The 23621-nt window shown below is 38.4% G+C and overlaps 1 protein-coding gene across 4 annotated transcripts in view; it reads left to right on the top strand.

Moving 5' to 3' along the window:
* The window catches only part of LOC138316058 (uncharacterized), a 125200-nt gene that overhangs the window by 29444 nt on the left and 72135 nt on the right, over positions 1–23621 (top strand). For all 4 annotated transcript variants that reach the window (XM_069257540.1, XM_069257598.1, XM_069257589.1 and 1 more), the window contains exon 2: positions 8517–8626. The gene's annotated coding sequence lies outside the window, so the exon portion shown is untranslated. The remainder of the gene's footprint in view (positions 1–8516; positions 8627–23621) is intronic.

Genomic DNA, 23621 nt, shown 5'->3' with positions numbered 1-23621 from the left:
AGTTGTAGGTATAAGGCAGTTGTAGTTGTAGGTATAAGACAGTTGTAGGTATAAGACAGGTGTAGATATAAGACAGGTGTAGGTATAAGACAGTTGTAGGTATAAGGCAGTTGTAGATATAAGGCAGTTGTAGATATAAGACAGCTGTAGGTATAAGACAGGTGTAGGTATAAGGCAGTTGTAGGTATAAGACAGTTGTAGGTATAAGGCAGTTGTAGGTATAAGACAGGTGTAGGTATAAGGCAGTTGTAGGTATAAGACAGTTGTAAGTATAAGGCAGTTGTAGGTATAAGGTAGTTGTAGATATAAGACAGTTGTAGGTATAGGGCAGTTGTAGGTATAAGACAGTTGTAAGTATAAGGCAGTTGTAGGTATAAGGCAGTTGTAGGTGTAAGGCAGTTGTAGGTGTAAGGTAGTTGTAGGTATAAGACAGTTGTAGGTATAAGACAGTTGTAGGTATAAGACAGGTGTAGGTATAAGACAGGTGTAGGTATAGGGCAGTTGTAGGTATAAGACAGGTGTAGGTATAAGACAGTTGTAGGTATAAGGTAGTTGTAGGTATAAGACATTTGTAGGTATAAGGAGTTGTAGGTATAAGACAGTTGTAGGTATAAGACAGTTGTAGGTATAAGACAGGTGTAGGTATAAGACAGTTGTAGGTATAAGACAGTTGTAGGTATAAGACAGTTGTAGGTATAAGGAGTTGTAGGATAAGACAGTTGTAGGTATAAGACAGTTGTAGGTATAAGACAGGTGTAGGTATAAGGCAGTTGTAGGTATAAAATAAGACAGGTATAAGTATAAGGCAGTTGTAGGTATAAGACAGTTGTAGGTATAAGGCAGTTGTAGGTATAAGGCAGTTGTAGGTATAAGACAGTTGTAGGTATAAGGCAGTTGTAGGTATAAGACAGTTGTAGGTATAAGGCAGTTGTAGGTATAAGGCAGTTGTAGGTATAAGACAGTTGTAGGTATAAGGCAGTTGTAGGTATAAGGCAGTTGTAGGTATAAGACAGTTGTAGGTATAAGACAGTTGTAGGTATAAGGCAGTTGTAGGTATAAGGCAGTTGTAGGTATAAGACAGTTGTAGATATAAGGCAGTTGTAGGTATAAGGCACCGTTGTAGGTATAAGACAGTTGTAGGTATAGGGCAGTTGTAGGTATAAAATAAGACAGGTGTAGGTATAAGGCAGTTGTAGGTATAAGGCAGTTGTAGGTATAAGACAGTTGTAGGTATAAGGCAGTTGTAGGTATAAGGCAGTTGTAGGTATAAGGCAGTTGTAGGTATAAGACAGTTGTAGGTATAAGGCAGTTGTAGGTATAAGACAGTTGTAGGTATAAGACAGTTGTAGGTATAAGGCAGTTGTAGGTAAAAGGCAGTTGTAGGTATAAGACAGTTGTAGGTATAAGACAGTTGTAGGTATAAGACAGGTGTAGGTATAAGACAGTTGTAGTAGGTATAAGACAGGTGTAGGTATAAGGCAGTTGTAGGTAAAAGGCAGTTGTAGGTATAAGACAGTTGTAGGTATAAGGCAGTTGTAGATATAAGACAGTTGTAGGTATAAGACAGTTGTAGGTACAAGACAGTTGTAGGTATAAGACAGTTGTAGGTATAAGGCAGTTGTAGGTATAAGACAGTTGTAGGTATAAGACAGTTGTAGGTAAAAGACAGTTGTAGGTATAAGACAGTTGTAGGTACAAGACAGTTGTAGGTATAAGACAGGTGTAGGTATAAGGCAGTTGTAGGTAAAAGGCAGTTGTAGGTATAAGACAGGTGTAGGTATAAGGCAGTTGTAGATATAAGACAGTTGTAGGTATAAGGCAGTTGTAGGAATAAGACAGTTGTGGGTATAAGACAGTTGTAGGTATAAGACAGGTGTAGGTATAAGGCAGTTGTAGGTATAAAATAAGACAGGTATAAGTATAAGGCAGTTGTAGGTATAAGGCAGCTGTAGATATAAGACAGTTGTAGGTATAAGGCAGTTGTAGGTATAAGACAGTTGTGGGTATAAGGCAGTTGAAGGTATAAGACAGTTGTAGGTATAGGGCAGTTGTAGGTATAAAATAAGACAGGTGTAGGTATAAGGCAGTTGTAGGTATAAGGCAGTTGTAGGTATAAAACAGTTGTAGGTATAAGACAGTTGTAGATATATGGCAGTTGTAGGTATAAGGCAGTTGTAGGTATAAGACAGTTGTAGATATAAGGCAGTTGTAGGTATAAGGCAGTTGTAGGTATAAGACAATTGTAGGTAAAAGGCAGTTGTAGATATAAGACAGTTGCAGGTATACAGCAGTTGTAGGTATAAGGCAGTTGTAGGTAAAAGACAGTTGTAGGTACAAGGCAGTTGTAGGTATAAGGCAGTTGTAGGTAAAAGGCAGTTGTAGGTATAAGACAGTTGTAGGTATAAGGCAGTTGTAGATATAAGACAGGTGTAGGTATAAGACAGTTGAAGGTATAAGACAGTTGTAGGTATAAGGCAGTTGTAGGTAAAAGGCAGTTGTAGGTATAAGACAGTTGTAGGTATAAGACAGTTGTAGGTATAAGACAGTTGTAGGTATAAGACAGTTGTAGGTATAAGACAGGTGTAGGTATAAGGCAGTTGTAGGTAAAAGGCAGTTGTAGGTATAAGACAGTTGTAGGTATAAGGCAGTTGTAGATATAAGACAGTTGTAGGTATAAGACAGTTGTAGGTACAAGACAGTTGTAGGTATAAGACAGGTGTAGGTATAAGGCAGTTGTAGGTAAAAGGCAGTTGTAGGTATAAGACAAGTGTAGGTATAAGGCAGTTGTAGGTATAAGACAGTTGTAGGTATAGGGCAGTTGTAGATATAAGACAGTTGTAGGTATAAGACAGTTGTAGGTACAAGACAGTTGTAGGTATAAGACAGGTGTAGGTATAAGGCAGTTGTAGGTATAAGACAGTTGTAGGTATAAGGCAGTTGTAGATATAAGACAGTTGTAGGTATAAGACAGTTGTAGGTACAAGACAGTTGTAGGTATAAGACAGGTGTAGGTATAAGGCAGTTGTAGGTAAAAGGCAGTTGTAGGTATAAGACAGTTGTAGGTATAAGACAGTTGTAGGTATAAGACAGTTGTAGGTATAAGACAGTTGTAGATATAAGACAGTTGTAGGTATAAGACAGTTGTAGGTATAAGACAGTTGTAGGTATAAGACAGTTGTAGGTATAAGACAGTTGTAGGTATAAGACAGTTGTAGGTATAAGGCAGTTGTAGGTATAAGACAGTTGTAGGTATAAGACAGTTGTAGGTATAAGACAGTTGTAGGTATAAGACAGTTGTAGGTATAAGACAGTTGTAGGTATAAGGCAGTTGTAGGTATAAGACAGTTGAAGGTATAAGACAGGTGTAGGTATAAGGCAGTTGTAGGTAAAAGGCAGTTGTAGGTATAAGACAGTTGTAGGTATAAGGCAGTTGTAGATATAAGACAGTTGTAGGTATAAGACAGTTGTAGGTACAAGACAGGTGTAGGTATAAGGCAGTTGTAGGTAAAAGGCAGTTGAAGGTATAAGACAGTTGAAGGTATAAGACAGGTGTAGGTATAAGGCAGTTGTAGGTATAAGGCAGTTGTAGGTATAAGGCAGTTGTAGATATAAGACAGTTGTAGGTATAAGACAGTTGTAGGTATAAGACAGTTGTAGGTATAAGACAGTTGTAGGTATAAGACAGTTGTAGGTATAAGACAGTTGTAGGTATAAGGCAGTTGTAGGTATAAAAGACAGTTGTAGGTATAAGACAGTTGTAGGTATAAGACAGGTGTAGGTATAAGGCAGTTGTAGGTATAAGGCAGTTGTAGGTATAAGACAGTTGTAGATATAAGACAGTTGTAGGTATAAGACAGTTGTAGGTATAAGACAGGTGTAGGTATAAGACAGTTGTAGGTATAAGACAGTTGTAGGTATAAGACAGTTGTAGGTATAAGACAGTTGTAGGTATAAGGCAGTTGTAGGTATAAGACAGTTGTAGGTATAAGACAGTTGTAGGTATAAGACAGTTGTAGGTATAAGACAGTTGTAGGTATAAGGCAGTTGTAGATATAAGACAGTTGTAGGTATAAGACAGTTGTAGGTACAAGACAGGTGTAGGTATAAGGCAGTTGTAGGTAAAAGGCAGTTGTAGGTATAAGACAGTTGAAGGTATAAGACAGGTGTAGGTATAAGGCAGTTGTAGGTAAAAGGCAGTTGTAGGTATAAGACAGTTGTAGGTATAAGACAGTTGTAGGTATAAGGCAGTTGTAGGTAAAAGGCAGTTGTAGGTATAAGACAGTTGTAGGTATAAGACAGTTGTAGATATAAGGCAGTTGTAGGTATAAGACATTTGTAGATATAAGACAGTTGTAGGTAAAAGGCAGTTGTAGGTATAAGACAGTTGTAGGTATAAGACAGTTGTAGGTATAAGGCAGTTGTAGGTATAAGACAGTTGTAGATATAAGACAGTTGTAGGTATAAGACAGTTGTAGGTATAAGACAGGTGTAGGTATAAGACAGTTGTAGGTATAAGACAGTTGTAGATATAAGACAGTTGTAGGTATAAGGCAGTTGTATGTATAAGACAGTTGTAGGTATAAGGTAGTTGTAGGTATAAGACATTTGTAGGTATAAGACAGTTGTAGGTATAAGGTAGTTGTAGGTATAAGACAGTTGTAGGTATAAGACATTTGTAGGTATAAGGCAGTTGTAGATATAAGGCAGTTGTAGGTATAAGACAGTTGTAGATATAAGACAGGTGTAGGTATAAGACAGTTGTAGGTATAAGGCAGTTGTAAGTATAAGACATTTGTAGGTATAAGACAGTTGTAGATATAAGACAGTTGTAGGTATAAGACATTTGTAGGTATAAGACAGTTGTAGGTATAAGGTAGTTGTAGGTATAAGACAGTTGTAGGTATAAGACATTTGTAGGTATAAGGCAGTTGTGGATATAAGACAGTTGTAGGTATAAGGCAGTTGTAGGTATATGACAGTTGTAGGTATAAGACAGTTGTAGATATAAGACAGTTTCTCCAGACTTCCCCAAAATGTCTGTGACATAGAAAGAAAATGTTGACTGTTTTGATAATGATTTGTTTAATTTTATTTGTATTAACAGGATGTCACTATAGATCTGTTTGTTTCAGTTCTGTATTTGTCTCTGTACTCTCTGCTGATTCCTTAAGTCTTACTTCAAGAACATCTTCCATATATTTGTCTTTACAATGTATGTTGTAATTTACAAAGTCCATTCAGTCTCGCATCAAGTAACATTTACCAATAAGTATTATAAATTGCCACAATTTGTCTTTTAGTGATCATGTGTTTACCATTTTGTTTCAGAATTTAGTTCTATCCATGAGCTTGAATGGATTTACAGAATGAAAAGAGAAGAAACAAAATACTTTCAATTAAATTAAATTTATTTAACAACTAGTAAATGTTGAAAACAATGTATCCACATATACAGCTCCCTGTAATCTCATCATGCACTCAGTAGACATACCTACACATCTCTCAGACATTACAAGTTATCAGTATTAAAACAAACTCACTTTCATCCATCATATCAAGAAGTTAATAAATTGAAATTAAAAAATTCATATATAAATTGTAACAAAGTTGCATGTCCAAATTAAGTAAAGGGACAATTCAATCTTAGAGAACATTAAAAATTGTACATATATAGGAAAAAACCCAGTTCTAATGGAAATTAGATTAGTCGGTTTTACTTTGATATGCCAGAAAAGCCCATAGTGGTGAAATGAGTGTGAAACGTTCGAACTCGCTCGCTGTCCGCCATAACACATTGTGGTTGAACATCTTGTATGCCGAACCCTGTCCCTTGCTCGTAGAGTAATGCTACTTTTGTCTAGAACTGCTCAAATCGCTATGACAGTAGTGTGTTTACCTTATTAGGTGAATTGTCTTGCCTAAAAAATCATTTTATCACCTTCTCAGTGGTTATGTAGTTCATTTGTTTAACGTGCGTGACTTTGTCTCTGGTATGGGTACAGCGTATCATTGTACCTGTTTAATCGTATTGATCAACGATTTGTAATTACAACGGTATCAATTAAAATACTAAACAATAACGTGGAATTTGTCAATATTTTATGTTATATGTTTCATACGAAATGTAGAACAATATATTTATGCCATATTTTGCTTCTTGGTTATATAAAAGAATTAGCCTGAGTGAATTGTCCCTTTAACAACAGTTGACTTCAAAAAAGAGTTCTTTGATAAAAGTATGTGTATATATAACCTAGGAAATTTGTCGCACATATACTAAATCACTGACATACAATAAAATAAGGCTGGTTGTGAGGTGTTCAAAAGAGAAGCAGGACATTAGATTTGTCATCTATGTAGAAGGAAGCTCTACAAATTAAAAAGAAAACCAAAATATTAAACAATTGGACCATTATTCAAGTTTTATTCTCAATGTTAATGATTCGAAATTGCATGTCTCTGAATTAACATTTAAGATAGGCCTACTGGTCATGAAATAAATAAGTATTTTATACGCAGTGTACGAAAAATATGGCTGATAGCAATACTTTCAGTTCAAATTAAGTTTGAATAAATGTATAGGATTAATTGAGGAATTTGATGACTGAAATAACTCTGTGTATTTTGATGATTTGTGCCTGGACTTCACGAAGCCATGCCTCACGGCTCGCACTACCATAAAACGTATAATTAAACAAAAATTACGCAAGATATCAATTCCAAAGTGTTATCGGTGGTATAGAATAATAATTGCCAATTCAATATCTCGCTTCTTGATCGATAAAGCTTCTTATTTTGTGAATTTATTTACATTTTGCACATCAAGGTAAAGCCGACACGCGAAAATGCTACGCCGATTTTGAAGCAATCGAGGCAAAAATGTATCAAAATATATGACAAAAATTGCATATAACTACATACCGGAACATCCACAAAAGATCGTGACATTTCTTTGCCGATTTGCTGAGTTCTTGGCGAGAGAAAAACATTGTAAATTTGTTTATTGTGAGTCGGAAGTTGAAGACATCAATGATATGCAACAGGAAGCAGGAAGTTGTGTTAGCTAGACTTGCTAAGTCCGGAATTTGAGCCGACGATATTGGGACACTATGGGGAAATCGAAAAAGGGGCAGTGTGTTGGGGAAAAGGGCAGGGCGTTAGGAAAAAGGGTTAGGCGCTGGGAAATAAGGGCAGGGCGTCGCGCCCTGCTAACCCGACCTAGCTGGAACACTGGGTGTAGATATAAGACAGGTGTAGGTATAAAAAAGTGTTAAATAATTATAAAACACATTCCTGAATCAATATTGTCCTTAAAAGCTATTAGGACCATTCTATGTGAGCAGAACTTTTGATTTAAACGTACCCTATAAAAAAATGTAGCGGGATTGGACTGGGTCGATCATCGTGACCAGGTAGCTCAGTCAGTAGAAGCCACAGCTAGTGTTCGGAGGGTCCCGGGTTCGAATCTTAGTCTGGCCGCTACATTTTCTCCTCTCCTGTTACAAAAACATACATTTTTAGTTGCAAAAGCTGCAGCCAACATTGTTGTTCTTTTTCACTTTGTTAGGTGCGAATACTAAGCAGTTTCCTTAAACACGTTAACACATTATGTAATGCTGAGGTCGTCCTTAATGACCTTTGCTGTTAATAGGAAGTAATCAACTGACCAACCACTAACCTTGACCTTTAGGATGTAAACAGACTAAATCAGTGGCCTGTAGTTGTACACAGCAGGAGAATAATAAAAACATCAAACACCAATATCATCGTTAGAAGTATTAGCTAGAACAGTACAGGCCCCTTTGGCCTCATGTTTACATACTGGATCCACTGATGATGATTACAGAGATAAATTCAAACAATTTTTCAGTATTTAAAGCAAAAAACTTGTATGAAAAATATCAGTTAGGATTTTGATTATCATGTTTAATGCTGTGCGTCAAACTCGGATGATAACCATGTTAAATATTGACAGTCAAATTTGCATAATGATAGTAATTTGAAGAAAACATACAATTGTTCATGGCACGGAATTTTAGTAACTTGTTTTTTCTCTCCATGTAACATGCAAATGTCTTTTATAGTTAAAATTCATACCATGTGTGAGGTGCACAGACATTCATGCTAGAGAGAAGGAACAGCTTGCGTGCATGCTATTCACTCGAAATCCTGTTAATGTTGTTCTGGCCGACTGCACAGCCAGAGAATTCCTGTAATCAGACCACAGTTAGATAACACGGAAACCTGATCTCCTGTTGGCTATCCTGTCGTTCAGGATCCAAGGTTTTGTTCCGCTCTGATGAATGTCACGCTTCAAAAACTAGCTGATTAGTTCAGCCTGACTTACCCCCATATATATTACATAATTAGATTTCCCAGTCCTTTTCTCAGCTTGCTTGGGTGAAATTCAATATTTCGTACATGTATATTATTCAAATTTGTATTGAGTGGTAGAAGAGACTTTTGTAAAAGCTAGGAGGTGTTGTTGTTGAAGATATAATTTCTGTGTGTTGCAGTTCAGGATTGTTGGTAGCGCTGCTGGCTGGACACTGAGTCAGTGAACCATAAACACAGTCCTACATATTCAAGCCAGAGGGACTACAGAAGCTGACCTTGATTGTCCCATGTAAGTTTCCTATTTTTAATCTTTTCTCAACCTTTTATGGGTGAAATGTTGGGTTAATTTGTTACTGTCTTTTATTACTATCTTGATTTCACAGTAACTGTGCACATGCTAAAAAGAGATTTTTTTTTTTTTTTGATTTTTGTGAAATCTGTAGTACTATTAAATTAGAAGTAGATGTTTAAAATATATTTGAACAACAGAAAAGAATTGAATCTGTCTCCTATTGCGGAAAAAAAAAAGAAACTGAAAGTTAGAGTTCAGTACCTGTGCACATGCTAAAAAGAGATATTGAAATCTATAGTACTATTAAATTAGAAGTAGATGTTTAAAATATATTTGAACAACAGAAAAGAATTGAATCTGTCTCGTATTGCGAAAAAAAATGTAACTGAAAGTTAGACTTATTAGGAAACTATTAGGAAAGATTTTAAAAGGAAATGCTGCTGTGAAATTAATTTCTTACTACAGTTTATCTTGGCACCTGACTTTGAAGATGCTGCCAGGTTTATAGTCATCCTAAGCCAATCTGTCCCCCCCCAGCAGAGGTACCACAGATTATAACAGTGATACTCGCCTGCTTAACAGCTCAAGGTCAACTAACATAGGCCAGTGACAGTGTGTCACAGCTCAAGGTCAACTAACATAGGCCAGTGACAGTGTGTCACAGCTCAAGGTCAACTAACATAGGCCAGTGACAGTGTGTCACAGCTCAAGGCCAACTAACATAGACCAGTGACAGTGTGTCACAGCTCAAGGTCAACTAACATACGCCAGTGACAGTATGTCACAGCTCAAGGTCAACTAACATAGGTCAGTGACAGTGTGTCACAGCTCAAGGTCAACTAACATAGGCCAGTGACAGTATGTCACAGCTCAAGGTCAACTAACATAGGTCAGTGACAGTGTGTCACAGGTCAAGGTCAACTAACATAGACCAGTGACAGTGTGTCACAGCTCAAGGTCAACTAACTTAGGTCAGTGACAGTGTGTCACAGGTCAAGGTCACTGATTTTAGTGTTAAATCATATCATATACTAGCTGTTCAAATGCCTTTCATCTGTGGTCTGTCATCTATCTCTCTGTCCGGCCATTACAATTCTTCCTATAGCTATTTCTAATAAAGTACTGAAAGGTTCCTTCTCAAATTTCATATGTAGGGTCCTCCAGTTGCCTAGGTTTGCATATTGCATTTTAGAACTGATCATATAATGATAGCTTATTGGCTGCCATCTTGGGTTTCGACAAGTTTAGATTGTTATTGCTATTTCTTAAAAAGTACTGAAGGATCTTTTCTTAGATTTCACATGTAGCTTTCCATTGATGGCTTGTTATTCATATTGTATTTTGAAATCCAACCATCTTGGCAATTGAAGTTTGTTGTCGCTAGTTCTTAGAAATTGCCTTTCATAAAACAATATTGCTGATGAAAAGCTATCTTGGATTTTGATAGTTTCTCAAAGGTTTTCCTCAAATTAAACTTGTAGGGTCTGCTTGGTCTTTAGTTACAAGAACCTACAGCAGAAACAAACATAAACCGTAGATAAACCAAGTTTATTAAGTCTATTCTATATTATTGAGGGCACTATAGTCTTATTGTGTTGTCGAGGGATGGCATACTATGTTATCACAGGACAACACCAGGGCATCCAGTAGGATCGAAATCTCAAGGGTCACTGACCCTTGGCTATAAAATCCTAAGGGTCAAATCAAAATCCTGAGAGTCAAAATATTAAGCTTGAGGGTCAATAATTAATTCATTAAAATTCAGTTATTTAAATATTTCTACAAGCCAGATTGTACAACATTGATTATGTTTTAAAATAATAAATATTTCTATTGTGTTTCTATAGATTAGGTAAAAAAATGAAAGAAAAAAAAATTAAATATGTAAAAATATAAATTAAATTTCATACTAATTATGTCCCCCGAACAAAGTTTGGGGGGGGGGGGGGACATATTGTTTTTGCTCCGTTTCTTCTTCTTCTTCTTCTTATTTTTATTCTTATTTCTTCCACTTTCTTCCGCCGCGTGGGTTTTCACAGCTTTTCTCAAAAACTACTGGGCCGATTATCACGAAACTTCACATACATACTCATTAGGGTGTGGGATTGTGCATAAAGGTTTTTTTCCCCAATCGGAAGTCCAAGATGGCCGTCAGAGCCCATTTCCGGTTTTGAGATTTTGGAGTTGGATTTCGATGAAAATTTGTGTATAGTGCTTATTTGGAAACCGAATAACATGGCAGCATTTTCGAAAAGCTCAGTTGCCATGGTAACGGAATAAAGGCCTCTGATTGATCAAAAATTTAGATATTGTCAGAGACAGCTTAAAATTGGTACACAGGGATTGTGAGGTATGCTTATCGACATGGCAACAGGTTTGAAAAGCTGTTTTGTCATGGTTACCTATCTAATGGAGGCATCTGATTGGTTGAAATTTACATTTTGTCCAATTAAGCTGAAAATTAGTACAGGGGGGTTAAAGGGTATGCCGAATAACTTGGCAGCGTTTTCGAAAAGTTCAGTTGCCATGATAACGAAATATTCTGGGATCTCAGATTTTCCCCTGGGAAGGGAGTCAAATTTACCATAGTTTATATAGGAAAACACATTTATAAACATTATTTGCTTAGTTTTGATATGAAATGAGTCAAACTGGGTTAGAATTATTAGCCTGAAATAGAATGTTAACACTATATCCATTTTGGTCCTGGATGACCCCCAGGGACCAGAGGGGGAAGGACAAAATGGGTCAAAATGGCAAAAATTTCAAAAATCTTCTTCTGAATTCTCAGGTTTGATGGAACCAAATAATCTTCATAGATTAAAAAGTGAAATTTATAAAATCACTGACCCTGACTGACTTCTAGTTTGGTTTTCTTATTTAACATTGGCAAAGCAAAAAGAAAAACAAAAAAGAAAAAAACTAATATGAAGCTACAACTTTAAAGTTAATTGGTAAATACTTTTTTAAACCAACTTTGCAATGCTCTTTCTGTATCAGCACTCAGGTGACCGTCAAGGCCTCTTGGGCCTCTTGGTTTTTTTTTGCAAAAAGTCATCCGCATACAGCTTGTTTGCCAGTGAACAGCGCAAATAGTGACAATGATGTCATTTTTATCAATGAAACTTTTGTAACAAAAAGCAGGGGGAAACCATAGTACCACGGGAAACCATGGTCCTGGGACTATGGCTAAATAGTATGAACATTTAACGAATTAAACTTGACAACCAATCAGAAACGTTGTTATGTTGGCACAAAGGCAACTGTGCTTTTCGCCTTTCCCATATGGTCGAAAACCCACAGCCGCTTGTGAACAGCACAGGGATATGAGAATTAGTCACAGATTATATACATGGACCTACCAGAGTGCCCTAAGACCATTTTTAGACGTTTTAGAAGTCTATATAAAAAAAGCCGGTAAAAATCATATTATAAACTCTACATAGTACTAGTACTCTTGTGGGTCCATGATTATATAATCTGTAACTAATTCTTGATCAGATCCCTGTGGTGAACACTACAACTATATCGATAGTCATGGGTTCCCGACGATGTATCATTCTGGCATTATTTTCTTCGTGCACCCGAAAAAACTACTTTTTGGGGAGAGAAGAAATTTGCTACACTAAAGTCATTTAATAGCTCACCTGGCCCGAAGGGCCGGTGAGCTTTTGCCATGGCACGGTGTCCGTCGTCCGTCCGAACATTTCCTTTAAATCGCTACATGTCATAAAATACTGCATAGATTTTAACAAAATTTGGTCAGAAACTTACTTAGGGGAAGGGGATCAGATTTTGCATAAATGGTGACCCTGACCCCCCTGGGGCAGGAGGAGCGGGGCCCAATAGAGGTAAATCCTATAAATCGCTACTTGTCCTAGAGTTCTGCATGGATTGCAACCAAATTTGGCCAGAAACTTCCTTAGGGGAAGGGGATCAGATTTTGCAATAAATGGTGACTCTGAGGACCCCCCCCCCCCCCCCCCCTTGTCCTAGAGTTCTGCATGGATTACAACCAAATTTGGCCAGAAACTTCCTTAGGGGAAGGGGATCAGATTTTGCATAAATGGTGACCCTGACCTTCCTTGGACAGGTGGGGCGAGGCCCAATAGGGGTAATAGAGGTAAATCCTATAAATCGCTACTTTTCCTAGAGTTCTGCATGGATTGCAACCAAATTTGGCCAGAAACTTCCTTAGGGGAAGGGGATCAGATTTTGCATAAATGGTGACTCTGACCCCCCAGGTGGGCAGGGGCAATAGGGTATAGAGGTAAATCCTATAAATCGCTACTTTTCTAGGGCATGGATTGCAAAACAAATTTGGCCAGAAACTTCCTTAGGGGATCAGATTTTGCATAAATGGTGACTCTGACCCCCCCAGGGGCAGGAGTCGGGGCCAAATATATAGAGGTAAATCCTATAAATCGCTTTGTCCTAGAGTTCTGCATGGATTGCAACCAAATTTAGCTAGCAACATCCTTTGGGGAAGGGGAACAGATTTTGCAATAAATGGTGACCCTGACCCCCCCAGGGGCAGGAGGGGCGGGGCCAAATAAGGGTAATAGAGGTAAATCCTATAAATCGCTACTTGTCCTAGAGTTCTGCATGGATTGCAACCAAATTTGGCCAGAAACTTCCTTAGGGGAAGGGGATCAGATTTTGTATAAATGGTGACCCTGACTCCCCTGGGGCAGGAGGGGAGGGCTCAATAGGGGTAATAGAGGTAAATCCTATCAATTGCCACTTGTCGTAGAGTTCTGCATGGATTGCAACCAAATTTGGCCAGAAACTTCCTTGAGGAAGGGGATCAGATTTTGCATAAATGGTGACCCTGACCCCCCTGGGGCAGGAGGGGCGGGGCCCCAATAAGGGTAATAGAGGTAAATCCTATAAAATCGCTACTTGTCCTAGAGTTCTGCATGGATTGCAACCAAATTTGGCCAGAAACTTCCTTAGGGGAAGGGGATTAGATTTTGCATAAATGGTGACCCTGACCTTCCTGGGACAGGTGGGGCGAGGCCCAATAGGGGTAATAGAGGTAAATCCTATAAATCGCTACTTGTCCTAGAGTACTGCATGGAGTGCAACCAAATTTGGCCAGAAACTTCCTTAGGGGAAGGGGATCAGATTTTGCATAAATGGTGACCCTGACCCCCTGGGGGCAGGAGGGGTGGGGCCCAAAAGGGGTAATAGAGGTAAATCCTATAAATTGCTACTTGTCCTAGACTTCTGCATGGATTGCAACCAAATTTGGCCAGAAACTTCCTTAGGGGAAGGGGATTAGATTTTGCATAAATGGTGACCCTGACCTTCCTGGGACAGGTGGGGTGAGGCCCAATAGGAGTAATAGAGGTAAATCCTATAAATCGCTACTTGTCCTAGAGTACTGCATGGATTGCAACCAAATTTGGCCAGAAACTTCCGAAGGGGAATGGGATCAGATTTTGCATAAATGGTGACCCTGACCCCCCGGGGGCAGGAGGGGTGGGGCCCAAAAGGGGTAATAGAGGTAAATCCTATAAATTGCTACTTGTCCTAGACTTCTGCATGGATTGTAACCAAATTTGGCCAGAAACTTCCTTAGGGGAAGGGGATCAGATTTTGCAAAAATATTGACCCTGACCCCCCTGGGGCAGGAGGGGTGTAGCCCAATAGGGGAAATAGAGGTATATCCTTTAAATCGCTACTAGTCATAGAGTTCTGAATGGAATGTAACCAAATTTGGCCACAAACATCCTTAGGGGAAGGGGAACAGAACTTGTATAAATTTTGGCTCTGACCCTCCATGGGCAGGAGGGGTCGGGCCCAATAGGGGAAATAGAGGTAAATCCTTTAAATCGCTACTAGTCCTAGAGATCTGCATGGATTGTAACCAAATTTGGCCACAAACATCCTTTGGGGAAGGGGAAAAGAACTTGTATAATATTGGCTCTGACCCCCCGGGGGCAGGGGAAAAGAACTTGATAAATTTTGGCTCTGACCCACCGGGGGCAGGAGGGGCGGGCCCAATAGGGGAAATAGAGGTAAATCCTATAAATCACTACTTGTCCTAGAGTTCTGCATGGATTGTAACCAAATGTGGCCACAAACATCCTTTGGGGAAGGGGGACAGAACTTGTATTAATTTTGGTGGGGCCCAATAGGGGACTTAGAGGTTAATATTAAATTCCTTCAGAAAAGAAACAATGAACCTGTATTCAGAATATTACTTGGCATTACAAACCAGGTGAGCGATACAGGCCCTCTTGGCCTCTTGTTAATTTGGGTAATATGTTTTATGGTTAGAATATTTCAAGGCCCTCTACAAAAATAGTGAACTATATGACCCTGGGGTCTCAGGTTTCCCCCTGAGGAGGGGGTTAAGTTTACTTTAGTCTATATAGGGAAAACACATTTTTGAGAATTTTTTTTGTCATTTATAATAGAATATTAGTCAAATGTTGTCAGAATTATCCCTATGAGATGCCATTTAATCCTATTAACAAATTTTCCATGACTGACCCACAGGGGCCTTAGGGACGGGGCCATAAAGGGTCAAATAGGCTAAAACTTCAAAAATCTTCTTCTGAAATTTTGGAACTGGTAGAATCAAATACTCTTCATAGATGTAAAGGTCTTAAGGTCCTTTAAAAAAATTGTGAATTATATGACCCTGGGGTCTTGTGTTTCCCCCTGGGGAGGGGGGTTAAGTTTACTATAGTTAAATATGAAAAACACATATATGAATATTGTTTTTTTTATTTTTCATAGGAAATTAGGCAAACTGGGTTAGAATTATTAGCTTGAAATAGCATATTAACATCATATTCATATTAGTCCTGGCTGACCCCCAGGGGCCAGAGGGGCCGGACCAAAAGGGGTCAAATAGGCTAAAACTTCAAAAATCTGCTTCTGAATTCACAGATATGATGGAACCATATACTCTTCATAGATTGGAAGGTCTTAAGGCCCTCAACAAAAATTATTAATAATATGACCCTGAGGTCAGGTTTCCACATGGGGGAGGAGGTTAAGTTGACTATAGTTTATAAAGAGAAAACACATTTTTGAACATTGTTTGGTCATTTATAATAGAAAATTAGTCAAATGTTGTCAGAATTATCCCTATGAGACTGCCATTTAATCCTATTAACAAATTTTCCATGACTTGACCCCCAGGGACCTTAGGGGGGTGGGGCCAAAAGGGGTCAAATAGGCTAAAACTTCAAAAATAGTCTTCTGAAATTCTGAAACTGGTAGAATCAAATACTCTTCTTAGATTGAAAGGTCTTAAGGCCCTATACAAAATGCGTGAATTTCATGGCCCTGGGATCTCAGATTTTCCCCTAGGGAGGGAGTCAAATTTACTATACAGTCAAACCTGCTCTACCTCATGTATATAACGACCGCCTTTCTATAACGACCGCTTTTTGGCTTCCCCTTGCGTTTTTACTATATAATGGCACTGTGCATAACGACCGTTCGCCGAGGTACCAAGTACAGTGTGTGTGTGTGTGTGTGTGTGTAGTAGCGTCCCTTTGACCTACTTCCGGTAATTAACTCCCTTAGTTAAGCAAATGGCATCCATTACTGAAGCCCATGCTATGAATTGTTTATACAGGACCATATGGTTTATAACCTAGCGGTCGTAACATTTAAGGTACAAATATGGTTGCCGACTTGAGGATGGAAGTTTTTAACGACCGTTTATGCCTATCAAAGACTGAAATTATGTTTGGTCGCGAACGCCATGTGCATGAAAATATCACTCGTAAAGCATGATTTTGAAGCCACAACTTGGATGATACGGTAGACAAAATAAAACATGCTGATTTATTTAATGTGTTCCGTTATTTATTGTCAATATTTAACAATGTTTTTTTACTAAGAAATGGCCTGTACTTAACCTATTTCAAATTAGTCTTATAAATTTACGTTCGATTTCTTAACGATTTGAGTCAGTCGGATATTCGCCCAATGTAACTTGATGTATTCATCAATTAAATACGGCCACATTACTTGGTAGAAATGCTATTGAAATTTAATATGTGTACCTGCATTGTGATTTTAATAGTTTTGAAGTTATATACTGTGAGAAAACGCCTCAAATTCGATCTTTTACACGCATACATTGTCTGAAAATAATCTTGCACAGATAATTCCAGGCCATGTGAAGTCAGAATTTAGGGAATGATTATGTTCATAGCTGAAAAAAAATCTATTATATATCAAACTAGTTGATTTTTGTTATGATCTAAATTTCCGATTGCATTTGAAAGTCCCATCCAAACATTGAAAAAATAAAAAAGAACACAAATATCTTTTCTTAAATAATGCATGGCAATAAATATATAAGTATCCAATTGCAGGCCTGTTTTGCATTAATATAATTAAGTTTTATTTACTGGCTCGCTGATTGGCACGAAAGCCCCAACCTGTTTATAAAGGCAACCTGTTTATAGTGACCGTTTTTCTGTCACTCCTTCAGTGGTCGTTATAGACAGGTTTGACTGTAGTTAATATAGGAAAAACACATATATGAACATTATTTGCTTAGTTTTCATAGAAAATGAGTCAAACTCAAGGGTAAGAATTATTAGCTTTAAATAGCATTTTAACACCATATCCATATTGGTCTTGGCTGATCCCCAGGGACCAGACGGGCGGGGCCAAAATGAGTCAAAATGGCTAAAATTTAAAAAATCTTCTTCTGAATTCACAGGTTTGATGGAACCAAATAATCTTCATAGATTAAAAAGTGAAATTTATGAAATCACTGACACTGACTGACTTCTAGTTTGGTTTTGTTGTTTAACGTTGGCAAAGCAAATTGGAATTTTAAGTATAATGTTTGGTAGGAAAATACACTAACTATCAAAATGAAAAACAGAAAATAAAAATACTAATACGAAGGTTCATCTTAAGTTTATTCTAATTCATAAATACTTTTTACAGATTTGAACCAACTTTGCAATGCTCATTCTGTATCAGTACTCAGGTGACCGTCAAGGCCTCTTGGGCCTCTTGTTTGTTTTTGTTTTACATGTATCAATAAACTTAGAAATAGGATAAGTATTGTAGCTCAAGTTGGTTCAAGGAAAGGTTTGCGAACCAAATCTTAATTATTTGTCTTTGATGAATTTGTAATATAATAAGTACAGTCAAACCTCGATGATTCGAACTCCGATGAATCAAATATCTCGCTGTATCAAACTTTTTGTTTGGTCCCGAATTTCTTCACTATATAACATTACTAACTAACCCATGTATGAATCGAAGTTTTATGAATCGAAGTTCTCGATGTATTGAACTTTTTTCATGGACCATTTGTTATAGAATCATAGGTAACTGACACTTGATGATTCGAATAAAATTTACCTGTTCAGATCAGGTGTTCGCTGATACCCTGCGGCATGCTGTCATGCCTAGCTGTCTCGCGACGGCCCTTCGCAGGACAGTAGGGATTATGACAGCTTGTGTTGCTTGCTTCATATCATCAAGATAATTGATATCACTGATCAGGCGGATACCCGGTATTTTGTTTTTACATGCTGCGTTATTAAATCATTAGTACGGCAAAGATACCGTTGGTCGTTTTTGATGTTCGCAGCCGCCATTGGTAGCGGTAAATAGCGAGCCATATTATTAGTAACTCATACTCAAAACTGTTACATCACAAAACTTTGGCATGTTTACTGGAGCAAATCGATCATTCTAAATTGAAGTATTTTGTAGGTGTTGTAGGGCTTTCGGTTCCATCTTTTTAGTTTTGTTTTTCAATGTGTTTTCGTTTTTTATATTCATTCCGTAATATTAACCATAGCTCAAATAGTCACCAAACGAACACATGTACAAGGGTTAGGCCTTGTACACGTAAGTCTTGTTTATAATATACATATGGATAGCAATACATGTGATTAATTGCATACTTCGTTTTTATTTTGTTTTGCTTGTGGTAAATACAATGAGTATAAAGTTTACAGGTTTTGAATAAATGGTGACCCTGACCTTCCTTGGACAGGTGTTGCGAGGCCCAATAGGGGTAATAGAGGTAAATCCTATAAATCGCTACATGTCCTAGAGTTCTGCATGGATTGCAACCAAATTTGGCCAGAAACTTCCTTAGGGGAAGGGGATCAGATTTTGCATAAATGGTGACTCTGACCCCCCCAGGGGCAGGAGGGGCGGGGCCAAATAAGGGTAATAGAGGTAAATCCTATAAATCGCTACTTGTCCTAGAGTTCTGCATGGATTGTAACCAAATTTGGCCACAAACATCCTTGGGGGAAGGGGAACAGAACTTGTATAAATTTTGGCTCTGACCCCCCGGGGGCAGGAGGGGAGGGGCTCAATAGGGGTAATAGAGGTAAATCCTATCAATTGCCACTTGTCGTAGAGTTCTGCATGGATTGCAACCAAATTTGGCCAGAAACTTCCTTGAGGAAGGGGATCAGATTTTGCATAAATGGTGACCCTGACCCCCCTGGGGCAGGAGGGGCGGGGCCCAATAGGGGTAATAGAGGTAAATCCTATAAATCGCTACTTGTCCTAGAGTTCTGCATGGATTGCAACCAAATTTGGCCAGAAACTTCCTTAGGGGAAGGGGATCAGATTTTGCATAAATGGTGACCCTGACCTTCCTTGGACAGGTGGGGCGAGGCCCAATAGGGGTAATAGAGGTAAATCCTATAAATCGCTACTTGTCCTAGAGTTCTGCATGGATTGCAACCAAATTTGGCCAGAAACTTCCTTAGGGGAAGGGGATCAGATTTTGCATAAATGGTGACCCTGACCCCCCTGGGGCAGGAGGGGCGGGGCTCAATAGGGGTAATAGAGGTAAATCCTATCAATTGCTACTTGTCGTAGAGTTCTGCATGGATTGCAACCAAATTTGGCCAGAAACTTCCTTGAGGAAGGGGATCAGATTTTGCATAAATGGTGACCCTGACCCCCCTGGGGCAGGAGGGGCGGGGCCCAATAAGGGTAATAGAGGTAAATCCTATAAATCGCTACTTGTCCTAGAGTTCTGCATGGATTGCAACCAAATTTGGCCAGAAACTTCCTTAGGGGAAGGGGATTAGATTTTGCATAAATGGTGACCCTGACCTTCCTGGGACAGGTGGGGCGAGGCCCAATAGGGGTAATAGAGGTAAATCCTATAAATCGCTACTTGTCCTAGAGTTCTGCATGGATTGCAACCAAATTTGGCCAGAAACTTCCTTAGGGGAAGGGGATCAGATTTTGCATAAATGGTGACCCTGACCCCCCGGGGGCAGGAGGGGTGGGGCCCAAAAGGGGTAATAGAGGTAAATCCTATAAATTGCTACTTGTCCTAGACTTCTGCATGGATTGCAACCAAATTTGGCCAGAAACTTCCTTAGGGGAAGGGGATCAGATTTTGCAAAAATATTGACCCTGACCCCCCTGGGGCAGGAGGGGTGTAGCCCAATAGGGGAAATAGAGGTATATCCTTTAAATCGCTACTAGTCATAGAGTTCTGAATGGAATGTAACCAAATTTGGCCACAAACATCCTCGGGGAAGGGGAACAGAACTTGTATAAATTTTGGCTCTGGTTCCCCGGGGGCAGGAGGGGTCGGGCCCAATAGGGGAAATAGAGGTAAATTCTTTAAATTGCTACTAGTGATAGAGTTCTGCATGGATTGTAACCAAATTTGGCCACAAACATCCTTTGGGGAAGGGGAAAAGAACTTGTATAATATTGGCTCTGACCCCCCGGGGGCAGGGGAAAAGAACTTGATAAATTTTGGCTCTGACCCACCGGGGGCAGGAGGGGCGGGCCCAATAGGGGAAATAGAGGTAAATCCTATAAATCACTACTTGTCCTAGAGTTCTGCATGGATTGTAACCAAATGTGGCCACAAACATCCTTTGGGGAAGGGGGACAGAACTTGTATTAATTTTGGTGGGGCCCAATAGGGGACTTAGAGGTTAATATTAAATTCCTTCAGAAAAGAAACAATGAACCTGTATTCAGAATATTACTTGGCATTACAAACCAGGTGAGCGATACAGGCCCTCTTGGCCTCTTGTTAATTTGGGTAATATGTTTTATGGTTAGAATATTTCAAGGCCCTCTACAAAAATAGTGAACTATATGACCCTGGGGTCTCAGGTTTCCCCCTGAGGAGGGGGTTAAGTTTACTTTAGTCTATATAGGGAAAACACATTTTTGAGAATTTTTTTGTCATTTATAATAGAATATTAGTCAAATGTTGTCAGAATTATCCCTATGAGATGCCATTTAATCCTATTAACAAATTTTCCATGACTGACCCACAGGGGCCTTAGGGACGGGGCCATAAAGGGTCAAATAGGCTAAAACTTCAAAAATCTTCTTCTGAAATTTTGGAACTGGTAGAATCAAATACTCTTCATAGATGTAAAGGTCTTAAGGTCCTTTAAAAAAATTGTGAATTATATGACCCTGGGGTCTTGTGTTTCCCCCTGGGGAGGGGGGTTAAGTTTACTATAGTTAAATATGAAAAACACATATATGAATATTGTTTTTTTTATTTTTCATAGGAAATTAGGCAAACTGGGTTAGAATTATTAGCTTGAAATAGCATATTAACATCATATTCATATTAGTCCTGGCTGACCCCCAGGGGCCAGAGGGGCCGGACCAAAAGGGGTCAAATAGGCTAAAACTTCAAAAATCTGCTTCTGAATTCACAGATATGATGGAACCATATACTCTTCATAGATTGGAAGGTCTTAAGGCCCTCAACAAAAATTATTAATAATATGACCCTGAGGTCAGGTTTCCACATGGGGGAGGAGGTTAAGTTGACTATAGTTTATAAAGAGAAAACACATTTTTGAACATTGTTTGGTCATTTATAATAGAAAATTAGTCAAATGTTGTCAGAATTATCCCTATGAGACTGCCATTTAATCCTATTAACAAATTTTCCATGACTTGACCCCCAGGGACCTTAGGGGGGTGGGGCCAAAAGGGGTCAAATAGGCTAAAACTTCAAAAATAGTCTTCTGAAATTCTGAAACTGGTAGAATCAAATACTCTTCTTAGATTGAAAGGTCTTAAGGCCCTATACAAAATGCGTGAATTTCATGGCCCTGGGATCTCAGATTTTCCCCTAGGGAGGGAGTCAAATTTACTATACAGTCAAACCTGCTCTACCGCGTGTATATAACGACCGCCTTTCTATAACGACCGCTTTTTGGCTTCCCCTTGCGTTTTTACTATATAATGGCACTGTGCATAACGACCGTTCGCCGAGGTACCAAGTACAGTGTGTGTGTGTGTGTGTAGTAGCGTCCCTTTGACCTACTTCCGGTAATTAACTCCCTTAGTTAAGCAAATGGCATCCATTACTGAAGCCCATGCTATGAATTGTTTATACAGGACCATATGGTTTATAACCTAGCGGTCGTAACATTTAAGGTACAAATATGGTTGCCGACTTGAGGATGGAAGTTTTTAACGACCGTTTATGCCTATCAAAGACTGAAATTATGTTTGGTCGCGAACGCCATGTGCATGAAAATATCACTCGTAAAGCATGATTTTGAAGCCACAACTTGGATGATACGGTAGACAAAATAAAACATGCTGATTTATTTAATGTGTTCCGTTATTTATTGTCAATATTTAACATTGTTTTATTACTAAGAAATGGCCTGTACTTAACCTATTTCAAATTAGTCCTATAAATTTACGTTCGATTTCTTAACGATTTGAGTCAGTCGGATATTCGCCCAATGTAACTTGATGTATTCATCAATAAAATACGGCCACATTACTTGGTAGAAATGCTACTGAAATTTAATATGTGTACCTGCATTGTGATTTTAATAGGTTTGAAGTTATATACTGTGAGAAAACGCCTCAAATTCGATCTTTTACATGCATACATTGTCTGAAAATAATCTTGCACAGATAATTCCAGGCCATGTGAAGTCAGAATTTAGGGAATGATTATGTTCATAGCTGAAAAAAATCTATTATATATCAAACTAGTTGATTTTGTTATGATCTAAATTTCCGATTGCATTTGAAAGTCCCATCCAAACATTGAAAAAATAAAAAAGAACACAAATATCTTTTCTTAAATAATGCATGGCAATAAATATATAAGTATCCAATTGCAGGCCTGTTTTGCATTAATATAATTAAGTTTTATTTACTGGCTCGCTGATTGGCACGAAAGCCCCAACCTGTTTATAAAGGCAACCTGTTTATAGTGACCGTTTTTCTGTCACTCCTTCAGTGGTCGATATAGACAGGTTTGACTGTAGTTAATATAGGAAAAACACATATATGAACATTATTTGCTTAGTTTTCATAGAAAATGAGTCAAACTCAAGGGTAAGAATTATTAGCTTTAAATAGCATTTTAACACCATATCCATATTGGTCTTGGCTGATCCCCAGGGACCAGACGGGCGGGGCCAAAATGAGAGTCAAAATGGCTAAAATTTAAAAAATCTTCTTCTGAATTCACAGGTTTGATGGAACCAAATAATCTTCATAGATTAAAAAGTGAAATTTATGAAATCACTGACACTGACTGACTTCTAGTTTGGTTTTGTTGTTTAACGTTGGCAAAGCAAATTGGAATTTTAAGTATAATGTTTGGTAGGAAAATACACTAACTATCAAAATGAAAAAACAGAAAATAAAAATACTAATACGAAGGTTCATCTTAAGTTTATTCTAATTCATAAATACTTTTTACAGATTTGAACCAACTTTGCAATGCTCATTCTGTATCAGCACTCAGGTGACCGTCAAGGCCTCTTGGGCCTCTTGTTTGTTTTTGTTTTACATGTATCAATAAACTTAGAAATAGGATAAGTATTGTAGCTCAAGTTGGTTCAAGGAAAGGTTTGCAACCCAAATCTTAATTATTTGTCTTTGATGAATTTGTAATATAATAAGTACAGTCAAACCTCGATGATTCGAAACTCCGATGAATCAAAATATCTCGCTGTATCAAACTTTTTGTTTGGTCCCGAATTTCTTCACT

Source organism: Argopecten irradians, chromosome 1 (assembly GCF_041381155.1).
Source record: "Argopecten irradians isolate NY chromosome 1, Ai_NY, whole genome shotgun sequence".
Lineage (NCBI taxonomy): Eukaryota > Metazoa > Mollusca > Bivalvia > Pectinida > Pectinidae > Argopecten > Argopecten irradians.
Note: the sequence above shows the minus strand (reverse complement) of the source record. Positions and strands in the feature narration are given on the sequence as shown.